Here is a 15274-nt window from a genome sequence, read left to right as displayed (position 1 = left end):
GGCTTTAGTTATATTAAGATGAATGTTTGATATTGGTAATTCTGATAACGGTATTTGTTTAATGTTTTAGAAGCTTTAGAGTAATAGAAAGCACATCCCAGAGCAGTAACACATTCCAAACCTGGAAACTAGAGACCAGGATCCAAGAGGTACTTTTAGAAGAAAATTTCTAATAAATAAAGGGATAGTCAGGAACCCAGTTAGGAATAGGATGTACTTCTCTGTTCTTTGTTTATGTTTCATTAGGCACCAGTTTCTACAGAAGTCAGAGAGGGCCGCAGATTTGTGCAGCACTTCAACAGTGGAAACGCAAGAATGCTGTTGTCTCTTTATTTTATTTTATCCACTTCCCCCCTTCCCTTGAGCTTCTGTTCTTTGTGCACTGTTTTAAAAACTAGTGTGCTGGAACAAGCAGTTTCAGGGTGGGGTCGGATTGTCTTCAACCTCCATCAGAACTGAACAAGGACTCAGGTGAGCTGGGCTTTGACAGAAGCACAAGCCTTAAATAAAATAAAAAAATTCAGTTCTGGTGGACGATGAATATCGGGGAAGAAGTAGAGGGCATTGACGTCACGGATATGGCGCAGGCCCTAAATGAGGACTTGGCTCATAATGAATCAGTGTCTGGCATCTTGCAACATATGCAAGAGGAAATAGAGAGATTAAAGATGGAGAATACCTCTTTAAAACAGGATTTAAGCAGGTATAAATTTAGGGTATCTCAGTGGAACACAGCTTTTACGCCTTTGTTTAAAACCTCCTCAGAGACAGGGGCGCCATCAAAACATACAACTTTGCCTCCCCCAGTTGAGGTCACTGTTAATGTTCCTAATGCTGTGCCCTTAGCAGCACCTGAACGTTTTCATGGAGATAGTAACAAATTCCATGTTTTTATCAATCAATGTCAATTACACTTCGTTTGTAAGCCACAACAGTTCCCTACTGATGCTACGAAAGTGGCATTCGTCTTGTCTTATTTGGGTGGCACAGCAGCCAATTGGTCAATTCCTTTCGTGGAGAGAGATGATCCCATCCTCCATAATTGAAATCAATTTAAACGTACCATGACCAGCCTTTTTGCAAAACACACTTTCATGCAGGCAAGTAATAATGAGCTTTTAAATCTTAAACAAGGTAACAAGGATTTATTGACCTATCTCACTAGTTTTAATCGTTTACTCACCGAGACACACGGGCCAGAAGAAAAGCGTGTCTCCCTTTTCTATAAAGGTTTGAGAGACGAGTTAAAAGACGCGCTGGCTCATATCGTTGATTTGCCAGAAGACTATTCGGACTTTGTAGATTTAGTTGTGAAATTAGAACATAGACTAGGAGAAAGAAAGGGAGATAAATACAAACTGGAATCACGGTTAACTTTTATTAGACACGAGAAGAAAGACCCAGATAATAAACTCCCTGAACCTGAGCCTATGCAAATAGGGACACTCAGAGGTTCACTCACATCAGAGGAAAAAGAAAGAAGGAGAAAACTTCAATTATGTTTATATTGTGGAAGGGCAGGTCACTTTGCCAGAGAATGTCCAGTAAAGCCTAAAAATCCACGAAAGGGTGCTGTTTCCTCCGCCTCCTCAACTGAATCGGGAAACGATTAAGCTCGACAAGGGGAGAGGTTACTTGTTCGAGAAAACATCTTAATCAAACCTCTAATGCTGCAGCCTTCATGGTACCGCACATACCTAGACATTTCATAATTCAGGTCGTTTTAATTGTTACTACCCAAGTGAGGCATTCTCTCCCTGTCCTACTGGACTCAGGCGCGACAGGAAATTTTGTAGATAATAAGTTAGCTGAAAACTTAGGACTTCCTATGTGCCTAAAGCCTTGTCCAGAAGCAGTATGTGCAGTGGATGGGTCAGAATTGACCTCTGGATTAATCACAAAACAAACAAGTCCACTTGTTATGGTCTGTCAGAACGGGCACACAGAGGTGATTAGCTTTGATCTGATAGATACTCCTAATTTTGCTTTGATTCTCGGGGTACCCTGGTTAACAACTCATAACCCAAAAATTGATTGGGTGAATAGAAATGTTACTTTGGATTCCTCTTTCTGTAGAACCAATTGCTATCAAGAAGCAGGTACAGAACAGAGCACAGTATTACACTGTGCTAGTGTTATACAAGATGAACCAAGTCTCCCTCCTGAATATTCTGACTTTAAAGACGTCTTTGATCCAGTAAAGGCTAGTGTGCTGCCCCCACATAGGTCTTATGACTGTCGTATAGATCTTATCCCAGGGGCCCCTTTACCTAATAACAGAGTATATGCTTTGACTGACGAAGAAACCAAATACTTAAGAACCTACCTAGATGACCTACTACAGTCTGGGTTCATCCGTCATTCCACATCTCCGGTGTCATCTCCACTCTTTTTTATCCCGAAGCCGGATAAATCCCTGCACGTGTGTATCGATTATAGAGGACTAAATAAGGCTACAATAAAGAATAAATATCCTCTTCCTCTAATACCTGTGTTGTTGGATCAATTAAGACATTCTACTGTATACACTAAACTAGATCTGCGGGGAGCTTACCACCTGGTCTGAGTAAAAGAGGGGGATGAGTGGAAGACAGCTTTCAAGACAAAGTTTGGTTTATTTGAGTACACAGTAATGCCCTTTGGGTTATGTAATGCCCCTGCGGCCTTTCAGTTCTTTATAAATGAGGTCCTACACGAATTCCTGGACGTTTGTGTCATAGTATACATAGACGACATCCTCATTTACTCTAAGAACTCAGAAGAACATACCCAACATGTTCGTGCAGTATTATCAAAGTTAAAAGAAAATCATCTTTTTGCTAAGTTAGAAAAGTGTACTTTTAATGTCAGCAAGGTGGACTTTTTAGGATACTGCCTGTCACCTCAAGGAATAACTATGGATGTAAAGAAAATCAGTGCTATTGCTGATTGGCCAGAACCATCCTCTGTAAAAGATATTCAGAAATTTCTGGGTTTCGCCAATTTTTATAGGAGGTTTATTGCACATTTTGCAGACATTGCGGCCCCAATAACTACCTTGTTGCGGAAAGGGCAACGATTTCTTTGAACTGATGAGGCGGCACACGCCTTTCAACTCCTAAAACAAAAGTTCACTTCAGCCCCAATTCTGAAACATCCTGATCCTGACTTGCCTTTTTTTGTTGAAGCGGATGCTTCACAAGTAGCTTTAGGAGGAGTTCTCTCTCAACGAGATGCAGTAGATGGCCAGTTACATCCTATAGCCTTCTATTCCAAAAAGTTATTACCAGCTGAACAAAATTACACTGTGGCTGAAAGGGAACTACTAGCTATCAAAGTAGCCTTTTCAGAATGGAGGCACCATTTAATGGGAGCCAAGTACCCAGTTACAATCTTTTCTGACCATAGGAACCTACAGTTTTTTGGATCACTTAAAGCACTAACACCACGTCAGATGCGCTGGTTATTTTTTTTTAGCACATTTGACTTTGTAATAACCTATAGACCAGGTGCACAACAAATTCAATCTGATGTGTTATCTAGATACGGACATACTTCTGACATGAAACAAGATAAAATAGGAGAACCCATTATTCCTCCCCAAAAGTTTTTGGCACCAGTACAACAGAAGGATTTCATCACAGATCTATATAATGCACACATGCAAATAGCACCTCAGGACTGGTTAAAGGATTCCCATAACACAATACAACGAGGTTTATTGTATCACGACAACATGCTGTTAGTGCCCACCTCTGAATTACAAACACAGGTGATAATTTGGCATCACGCCTCACCGTTGGCAGGTCATCCTGGTTGGGTAAAAACCCTGGAAAATGTGCAAAAACACTTTTGGTGGGACACTATAAGAAAGGACATTAAGCAATTTGTCACTACCTGTCCAATTTGTGCAAGACATAAATCTTCTCATAAGGCCCCTGACGGTTTGTTAATACCAATGCCAACACCCAAGCAACCTTGGCACACTGTGAGCGTAGACTTTATTGTAGGTTTACCACCTGTAAAATCTTTCACAACAGTGGGCCAGATGTAGCAAACGTTTGCGACTCGCAAACGGGCCGATTCGCAATTTGCGACAGTGCAAAATCGGAAATGGGATGCAAAAAGCCCATTTCCGACTCGCAAAAAGCGATGGGACCCGTTTGCGAGTCGCATCCGTTGCGACCCCATTTTGCGACCCGCCAATTGCAAGTCGCAAACCTTATGCAATTGCAACTCGCAAATTGCGACTAGTCGCAAAAAGCCCAGTTTGCATGTCCCATTTACCACTAACTCAGAGCAGGTGGTAACCATTACCAAAGTATAAAAGGGGACCCAGAAGGCATCTGGGTTACTCAAGATGGCGGAGATATACCTGATAGCAGTGAGGAGGAGAGTCTACGCAGCCCAGCAGAGGAGGAGGAGGGGCCACAGACAGGAGAAGATATATAGAACCAGGCAGACTCTTTTTCAGCAAACTGAAGAGGAGATCTATGACAAATACCGCCTTAGCAGCGCAGCCATTCTAGAATTAATAGATTTACTGAAACCACAGCTAGAACACAAGACTCTGCGTGGCTGCTCCATCCCTACGCATGTGCAAGTGCTATGCGCACTGCACCTCTTGGCCTCAGGGAGCTATCAGGGGGTCATTGCCGTGGCAGGTGGGGTATCCCAAAGTGCAGTGTCAAGGTTCCTCAGGGCATTCCTAGATGCCTTAGTCACGCACATGTCTCACTTCATATACTTACCAAGGAATGAGGCAGAAATTAACAGCACCAAGCTGGACTTTTACCGCATTGTCCACCTTCCTCATGTCATAGGGTGTGTAGATGGGACACACATTCAAATATGCCCCCCTGCTAATCTGGAACACATTTTCCGCAACAGGAAGTGTACCCACTCACTCAACATACAGGTTGTTTGTGATGCCCATTATGTCATCACGGACATCGTAGCTAAGTTTCCTGGCAGTACCCATGACTCATACATTTTTAGGCATAGTGGGATACATCAACGCCTGGAACGTGGGGAATTTGGAGACGGTTACCTGCTAGGTAGAGCCACAGACACTTTCAGACATACACACAGGTCACTGTGCATGACAATCTGGACTTCCTAACCGTGTACTTTTGTGCCCAACAGGTGACAGTGCATATGCTCTCAGGCCTTGGATCATGACTCAGTTTTTAACACCCAGAACTGAATCAGAGAGGCAATACAACAGTGCGCATAAGAGGACCAGGAACCTGATCGAGCGCACCTTCGGACTGCTGAAGGCAAGATTCAGATGCCTCCACCGCAGTGGAGGCGCCCTCCAATACACCCCCATTACCGCTTTCAAAATCGTGATCGCATGCGCCATCCTCCACAACATAGCCACCCGACGTGGGCTACCTCTCACCCCTGCAGACCCAGATCCTGATGATGAAGAGCAAGAACAACCACATCGCCATCATGGGGTTAGGAGTCTAGCTAATCAAGGCAGACTGAGACGGGACCACATTGCAATGCAATATTTTGGACGGTACGTGTCAACTCCCACCATACTCACCTATTAACCATTTGTTAAGTGGAACAAAAATAACTGTTTTATTAATGTCATGAAGAAACTATATACAAGTTGAAATTGTCCATGGGCAGGAAAATGCCAACCAGTCATGTGGCACATTAACGCCATGTGCCACATGAATCTGTCCTGGCTGTTATCTATGATCTCCTGCCCCTCCTGCCAGCCTGGCTGGTCCCTGCTGCGTCCATGGTGCTGTGCCTACCACTCCTCAGCACCCTACTGTGAGTGGCAAAGACACTGCTCACTGTTGAGCCCTCCTCCCAGGTGTATTAGTTAACTTCCTGGCTGTGATGTCATCATCATGTGCCAGGAAGTGTTTCCAGGGTGTTCTGGTATGCTTTCTGGAGTGTTCTGCTGCATCTGCAAGCAATTTTGAAGGTATTCGCAATTTGCGACACCCACTCGCTAATTGCGAGTTCGTTTTTTGCACACTCGCAAAAAGCGACCTCGCAAACTGCGGACTCGCACACAGCGTTGCGAGTCCGGCTGCGAGTCGCAAAATCGGATCGCTTTTTTTTCTGGCATTCCAATTTGCGACTCGCATTTTGCGAGTCGCAATTTTTATTTTTGCTACATCTGGCCCAGTGTTGGTTATAGTGGATTTTTTTATCTAAAATGGCACATTTTGTACCATTACGGAAATTACCCACGGCGGCAGAATTTGCCGATATTTTTATAAGGGAAATTGTGCGTTTACATGGTTTGCCAAGCAAAGTGGTGTCAGACCGAGGGAGCCAGTTCAACTCTAAATTTTGGAAAAAATTATGTAAAAAACTGAAAATAGATGTGGCATTATCCACTGCTTTCCACCCAGAGACAGATGGACAGACTGAACGACTGAACCAAACCTTACTTCAAACGCTACGTTGTTTATTGGCTGATTATTCTAGTGAATGGTTGGAAGCTCTCCCTGTAGCGGAGTTTGTTTATAATAATACTGAGCATTCAGCTCTACTTTGCTCACCATTCTATTTCTTGCAGGGGTATCATCCAAGAGCTATACCCATTTTGTTAGAAGATTCTCTGTTACCTACAGTAACGGATAGACTAACAAGGTTAGGTGACATACAAGACAAAGCCAGGAAACATTTATTAAAGTACAAGGAAAGCATGAAAAGACAAGCAGACAAACACAGATCTGAGGCCCCAATGTATAAAATCGGTGACAAGGTATGGCTCTCCACAAAGAACCTAAACATAGAGGGATCCCGAAAGCTGCAACCACGTTTCATTGGACCCTTTAGTATAACTGCCATAGTAAACCCGGTAACAGTAAAATTAGATTTACCAAAAGAATATCCAGTACATACTACATTCCATGTGTCCTTGCTTAAGCCGTACAATCCAAAAACCCGACCTGAACCACCACCTCCACCCATACCAATTAAGGGAAATCTAGAATATGAAGTGAAAAGCATAAAAGACTCAAAAAGAATTAGTGGACGTCTGTTTTATTTAGTAGAATGGAAAGGATATGATGAATCTGAGAATTCATGGGAACCAGCATCATATGTACATGCCCCACAGCTGATTAGACGGTTTTATTTAAAAAATCCAGGAAAACCCCGTCCTGTAGGAGGGCCTTTGAGGGGGGCAACTGTTAGGGTTTGTGCACAGCAAAGAGCATGTCCCCTCTCACTGCACTAGTGGGTTCTGTAATAGCTCCCTTTTAAACTTACTATTGAAAGCCTTTCTTGTTATCTCACCTTCCCCCCCCCCTAGGCTTCTGTGTATCTTGTTTAATGTGCTGTTTTGTTTACACATTGGGCCTTGCTTTTACCAAGGCTTCTTTAAAACACTCCTCTCTAGGCCATGTGTTAATTTAACTCATTTGCATAATAACTGAAACTCTGCACACCTTTCAAGAACATGTGCAGCATGTGAGGACCACACCCAGCTCTTCAAACCACACCCAGCTCTGCACACCTTTCAAGAACATGTGCAGCATGTGAGGACCACACCCAGCCCTGTCTATAAAAGGCAGCCCCCGAGCCTCACCCAGTGCTTGTGCTCGTCTACCTCCCGCTTACCTGAGGACAGATCCCTCGGCGCTGGCACTCCTGCTCTCTACAGACTTTCATTGGCTTCAATGGGCGCAGCTGCTGGCTCTTCCTTCTTCCGGTTTCCGGTTCCTCCTTGCCTCAGCCTCTCTCCTACAAGCAACCTGCAAAAGAGAAAGAAGACAAGGTTAGACTGATCAGTATCTCTTGCCAGCAACAAGTAAGTGCAAAACTTTTATTACCTGAAAGAACTTTGACAACAATTTCTGGATTCGTGTATAGACAATTTGAAACAAGATACCTTCCACGAACATTGTGATTCAAACTCTTTGTTACAAGAATACTTTGCGGAACTTTGTGAAGCAAACATTTTTTTATGGAACTTTTAAGAATCGAACCGTGGAAACCATTAACAGCAAGGCAAACAGTAAATCAAGGACTTGCACAAATTACATGCTGTATTTTGACGTAATAGTACAGTATTTGTTTTATAAAAGATTCTGGAAATATGGGAAAAGTGAGTCTGCTATTGGCAATTTAGGCTTTAGTTATATTAAGATGAATGTTTGATATTGGTAATTCTGATAACGGTATTTGTTTAATGTTTTAGAAGCTTTAGAGTAATAGAAAGCACATCCCAGAGCAGTAACACATTCCAAACCTGGAAACTAGAGACCAGGATCCAAGAGGTACTTTTAGAAGAAAATTTCTAATAAATAAAGGGATAGTCAGGAACCCAGTTAGGAATAGGATGTACTTATCTGTTCTTTGTTTATGTTTCATTAGGCACCAGTTTCTACAGAAGTCAGAGAGGGCCGCAGATTTGTGCAGCACTTCAACAGTGGAAACGCAAGAACGCTGTTGTCTCTCTATTTTATTTTATCCACTTCCTCCATCCCTTGAGCTTCTGTTCTTAGTGCACTGTTTTAAAAACTAGTGTGCTGGAACAAGCAGTTTCAGGGTGGGGTCGGATTGTCTTCAACCTCCATCAGAAATGAACAAGGACTCAGGTGAGCTGGGCTTTGACAAATAACCCCATGAATCAACCACTCAGCTGACGGAATCTCAGCCACCGTGAAAGGCAGTTTCTCCAATTTCTCAATATTCAACATAACATATGTCGCTTCCTTTTTAGCCATCAGCTGTTGTTGACGAGTCAAATTAAAGGAGACAAAGATCTCTCTGGCACGAATGTGCTGGCATGGAACGCGACCTGCCTTCAAGGTCTGAAGAGTCCAACCCAGCTGCATGATGGACCGCGTCTGACTCTGCCCATGATATAAAGAAGACATGTCCGATTTAATAATGTCAATAGCAGAGGAAACAATGCTGTCAATCGTGTAAACACGGTCAGAAAGGGTATGCATGCCATTATCAACAACAGACAAAGGGGGTCATTCTGACCCCGGCGGTCTCAGACCACCGGGGCCAGGGTCGGCGGGAGCACCGCCGACAGACCGGCGGTGCCCCGCAGGGCATTCTGACCGCGGCGGTTCGGCTGCGGTCAGACAAGGAAAACCGGCGGTCTCCCGCCGGTTTTCCGCTGCCCTTGGAATCCCCCATGGCGGCGCAGCTTGCTGCGCCGCCATGGGGGATTCTGACACCCCCTACCGCCATCCTGTTCCTGGCGGTTCGCCCGCCAGGAACAGGATGGCGGTAGGGGGTGCCGCGGGGCCCCTGGGGGCCCCTGCAGTGCCCATGCCAATGGCATGGGCACTGCAGGGGCCCCCGTAAGAGGGCCCCACTGTGTATTTCAGTGTCTGCAATGCAGACACTGAAATACGCGACGGGTGCAAACTGCACCCGTCGCACCCCTGCAACTACGCCGGCTCAATTCTGAGCCGGCGTCCTCGTTGCAGGGGCATTTCCTCTGGGCCGGCGGGCGCTCTTTTGGAGAGCGCCCGCCAGCCCAGAGGAAATGTCTGAATGGCCGCCGCGGTCTTTTGACCGCGGTGCGGTCATTTGGCGGCTCCCTCCAGGCGGGTAGCTCCCGCCGCCCGCCGGGCTCAGAATGAGCCCCAAAGTCTGCATCAGGTTTTCCTGATCAATCTGCCTCAAACGGGCTGCAGCCTCCTGTTGTGAAAGCTTCCAAATCTCGTTATAAACTTCGTATAAGAACCTTTTTTCCCGTGGTACCTTGGGACCTGACAAAAAATCTTGTAAATCAGTATCATTAGACAGTAACGTGAGATGTGACTTAACTGCATCCAGCGTGGATGACTTCAACCATTGCTGACAAAGCTTCCCCACGCTGTATGTAGTTATAATATCAGCATGTTCTGGTGAAATGTAACGAGGGTCTGCCCTACTAGTCCTGAACCCCCCTGAAGAGGTGACAAAACGTTGATGACACTTATTAGTGTCTATAGGCCATAATAACCACCCGCCCGGATGTATCGAAGAAGTGTTAAGCGTACCATTCTGGACCCAATGTGTAAATTCACTAAAAGTAGCATTCACATAGTGCTGCCAGTTGTTTAATTTGGAAGGGACAGGTATATTAGGCAAATTTAACTCTCTAATTGTCGCCAAGCCCAAACAGCTAGTCTGTTGTACTGTGTCATTGAGGAAAATCATCTGCACAGGGATAATACATGCTCTAAATAATGTGTCCCTGCCCTGCATCTGCCAATTTTTCGTACCCCAAACACTTTTCAAGTCAACAGTCTTAAACCAGTATTCATACCCCTCGACCGAAAGTTTAGATACAAACAAATTTGAATACAGTAATTTAGTATCGGTCAATAACATTTGCTTATTAGAATATGGAGTAACTTTAAAATAGTAAGACCTAGCATTTCGTTGATTATGCCCAGAAAAATATGCAAATTTATCATAATACGTTTTCGAACTCCCTTGTGGGGGAGTCGAGCAATGTTCCCATTGCACATAATTAAATATGGACTTAGGGCTACTAGCTTTATGAATAAAGTGGTGTCCATAATAGTTGTAGCAAAACATGTCACCATGATTATCTCTAAATTGGTAACAATCTTCATCGTCATAGACAGTATAATATTGCAAATCTGTCAGCATAGCATCTACTGTCTTCACATCCCAATCATCAGAAACAATGCCTGGTATAACAATATCATTCATTGATAACTTGAGGACATACGGTATTTGAATCAATTCAGTGGGACCATATATATCAAACATTACTTTATCCCACACAATCCCATCCGGAATCGGTATTGCAGAAATGTTTACATTGGACAAGTCTCTTCGAACCATATGAGACGAAAAATTTGGTTTTAACACAGTCTCCACGTGCTCAATGTCAGATCGATCAGGAAGAAAATGACCATGTATTACCAGAAAAAAAGTAACCACAAATCCCAACCATAAAAAAAAAGTCATTACAGCCATAAAAAGCCACAAATAGTTCCAAGGAAAAACAAAATATGTGTGTTTAAGCCAACCCAGCAGCTTATGTGGACCTCGGACAGAAGACATCGAGGACGAGGAGCCGGACACTGCATCATCAGTGTCGTTGAAGCAGCCAGAGGCAGTTCTTGCAAAAGGTGCAACTGTGAACAAAGAAGCAGATGGAGGCTCTCCCCTAGGCACGCTATAAACCACATGTTCAGAAACATCAGTAGAACGTACAGCAACTTGATCAAAAGATTCCATATTAATCGTCATCTGTGGAACAATCGCAAGATCATCATCCAGCCTCCCCAAGCTCGGAGAGGAAACAGCGTCGGTGTAAATCACCTGCAGCTGGACTTCTTCCCCAGTAGTGAGAGGGATTCCGGAACTACTGGGTGTCCCTCTTGGTCTGCTGTGCAGAATCGGCCACATGTTGTAACTTGACATTATCAATGGAAACAAAGCGATTTCCTTTGGCCCCTTGCAGCGGCGGTAAAATCACAGTTCTCGTGCCGCTTACCCCTAACACAGGGACAGGTGCTCGATAAGAAGGACCAAATTCTTTCTTTACTGCGACCTTTTCACGCACTAGATCCCCAATCCTGGGTATTCAACCAGTAGATGTTACTGGCTCATCCTTAATTCCTGAGGAGGTAGCACTTGCAGAAGAGTTATCTTCACGGAATTGTTGTAAATCCTGCAAAACAGTGACACGATCATTTTTGTCAAAGGGCGTAACTGCCGCCTCCACACCAGGTCCATCTAGATCAGGAACATACATTTGTGTTCCAAACAGGCACTCATATGAAGTACGACCCCCCCAGCGACCTTCTAGGCAAGTTATTAAGTGTTCTCTGTACTCCATACAGGTGGGCTAGCCAACCACGACCCGTACCTATAACTCTGGCAATTAAGGATTGCTTTAAATCATGATTTAAACGCTCCACAACAGAATGTCCCTCGGGATGAAATGGAGACGAGAATTGGAGTTGGACCCCCAACGAAGCCATGGTGTCCCTGAATGCCTTAGAGGCAAAAGCAGGGCCCTGGTCCGAATGAAAAGCTACAACTGCAAATGTATCGACAAAGATGCGCAAATCTTTAATAACAGTTCGAGCGTCAGCCGAGCGTTGTGGCCATACCCACACAAATCTGGAGCACGAATCTACAGCAACCAATATATATTTGTATGCACTATCTGGTGTCAGCGGACCACAATGATCCAAGTACACACACTGTAAAGGTTTATTCGAAATTAGAGGGGGCGTCTGCTGCGGGCGTCTAGCCAACGAAGCTTTAATCTGTTGACAAACGTCACAACAAAGGACATATTGCTTTGTCTCTTTATAGAGACCAGGCCACCAGTAACGAGCCTGTAAAAGTGAAATCGTGGCAGCCACACCAGCATGTGCAGACGCCACCCCCTCATGTGCTGCAGAAATTAATCGAGGTCTCTCAATTCTATTGGGTAGTTCACGTACACCAATGCCTGGAATATTAACAACAGAATTCAGCGCACCACTCAAGCAGTAACTATATTTAGAAGGAAATCCTTTAGGAAATGGCGTGCCATCAGCCGTAGCTTTTATGGCAGCCGAAATCTCTGTGTCTGGTTTGGAACTCGAACGAGTCACTGCGGCCACAGTGGCTACAGCCACTGCCGACTTTGCGGCTTCATCAGCCAAAGTCTTCCCAGCAACATGTATTCCAACGCGCTGGTGTCCAAGTGTATGCACAACATGGACCTTAGGAAGCGTTTCTTTCAGAACCGCAACCTTACACCACAACAATTTATGTTTAATGGTGTTGCCTTTAGAATCTCTGAACCCATTCAACTTCCAATAGTGTAGATATTCATTGAAAGATTGAACACAGTAGTAGGAGTCACAGACCAGCAAGGTCAAAATCGCCAGATCCGCGTGTTCCAACGCTAACAATAGAGCTTTGAGCTCAGCCAGCTGTGCCGTGCAATCTCCCAAGGTTTTAGTATAAGTATGTCGGGGGCAGAACACTTCCCCCTCCATAGTGCCGCTCACCACCGCACATGCAGCAGAATACTGTTGTTTTGTCCCAACCGCTGGTTGCGCAGAGCCATCGGTATACATGACCATTTGATACTGGTCAATAGGCAACGTACCAGCAGGAACTGGGTACTCCATTTCATATTGAAGAAATTCTTGAGTCTGCAGTTTAGGGTCAAATATGTAATCTACATCAGTGGCTGTCAAAGACGTAGCCCATTGTATCCATCGCGGGTGTAAAGCTTTCGAATTAGGAACACTCGCTTTTGTAACTGCCTCTAAGGCCGGAATCGGGGAAACGACAATGATGCGTTGGCCCTGGGCAAGTGGTCTTTCTTTAATCACAGCCATCTGTACTGCAGTGAGTATTTTCTCAGTCTGTGCAAATCGTTGTTCTGCTGCAGAATACAAGTGGGACTTTTATGCAATCGGGACTGTCTCACCCTCATTAAAGGTGACATACGTAAACCCAACAGCCCCAGGTATCACCCTGATGACCAAATGTGTCTTATTGTCCCGTGTGTGTAAATGTTTAACTGCTAAGAGATCAGTCTGTAACTCTCGTAGTATGTGTGTATGCTCAATCGTCCAAAATCTACTCAAAAAATTTGGGCGAATCAATTCGTATAAGGGTTTTATACGCGTAGCATAATCAGGAATGTAAGTTCTGCCAAAATTCAGAAATCCCAACAATGACTGGAGCTTCCGAACCGTATTAGGAGGCTGCAATAAAGCACATTTCTCCAAAAAATGTGGCGCTAAGCTCTTGCCCTCACTCGACAGCTCATATCCCAGGAAAATGACTCTGAGGAAGGCAATCTTTGATTTCTTAAAATTAAACTTATAGCCAATATCAGCAAACCCCACATCAATGCGCAATACACGCCTTAGATGTTGCAGAATCTCATCGTCAGTCAGATATATGTCATCAACATATGATAACGCTTCAGGGTCCAACTCGTGCAGCATTTCAGTCACACGAGCCGAAAACAGTCCTGGGCTATTCTTATACCCCTGAGGCAAACGACAAAACTTTTTCTGAGAGCCAAACGCACTGAAACTGGTATAGTCCCGACTTTAGGGCGCTATATTCTGGCAGAAAAATCAATTCGAGATATCTAACGTTGTTTTGTATTTCTTACGCACTATATTATTCATAAGCGCTGCGCTATGTGAATTCTGTATTGCATATGTGCGTGTATGACTATTCAAATGTCTGTAATCCACCACTATCCTATATGAATGGTCCGGTTTAGCAACCGGAAATAAGGGATTATTCATCGGCGAGACACAGGGCTCAATCACACCCTGGTACTCCAATTGTGTAAGAATTTTCCTAACCGATGCCCTTGCCTCAAATTTGATAGGATACTGCGGCTGTGGCTGAGGTTCGCCCTTTATAGGAATTACATGATAAGGTGATTGTCTATCCCACCCCACGTTATTTCTATATAGGGCGGGAGCTTGTGCTAGAGCCCATGTTCTACTATAGGACTCCGCTAGTTCTCTCGGAACAAGTGGTGAGAAGGAAGGTGTAATAACCTCCTCCCCAACCGGACAGTCGTGAACAAAGTCAGGTGGCCAATCCTGTTCGGCCAGTAGAACATCATATGATTTTACCACATGGTCCCAAAAAATGGCGTGTACAATGGGGTCAATGTCCCCTTCTAATCGTAGAGTCACTTGATAAACCCTATCAGAATCAGAGACCCGCATATCCGCCGTTTCGACTTGTATGAAGTCATCAGTTGCTTTCACCTCCAGATGCTCTAGAAGACTCCGGCGAACTATTGTGACCTCTGCCGCGCTGTCTAACAGTGCTAACGCCCATGTCTTGTTCGTCAAGAGAACTCTCTTCTTGAGCGGCATGTCTAACTGAGACTGCTGCCAATTTCTTCTTTTTAAATTGCTGTTTTTGTTGCAGCGGTTTCTCTTCTTGTTTAGTAGAAACCTCCGTTGAGCGTTGTGAATCCTGTCTCGGTTTCACATACTCCGTCCTCCGCTCTGACCGCCCACCTCTCTCACTTCTCTTCTCTGAGGAGTCCTGAAAGGAACGAGATTGGCGTGTATCAGTATACTGATATCTATCAGGTGTCTTCAAATTATCCCTATTCCTGAGATTATGCCTATTCTGTGGGGTCTCCGGTTGCGGAGATTGTCCCCCATCTTTCTTAGGTGTTTGCTGTTTCTTTTCCCAGCGCTTTTTAGAACCCTCAGGTTGCTTCTATTTAGCATTATCTTTATTATTTTTACCCTGTAATTGGGGTTTTTGTGGTCTAGCCCCTAGGCTATCGCGACCAATACTGGAATAGGTTTCTGCTATTATTCTC

The sequence above is a fragment of the Pleurodeles waltl genome, chromosome 10 (assembly GCF_031143425.1).
Source record: "Pleurodeles waltl isolate 20211129_DDA chromosome 10, aPleWal1.hap1.20221129, whole genome shotgun sequence".
NCBI classification, from domain to species: domain Eukaryota; kingdom Metazoa; phylum Chordata; class Amphibia; order Caudata; family Salamandridae; genus Pleurodeles; species Pleurodeles waltl.
This window is presented reverse-complemented; position numbering follows the sequence as displayed.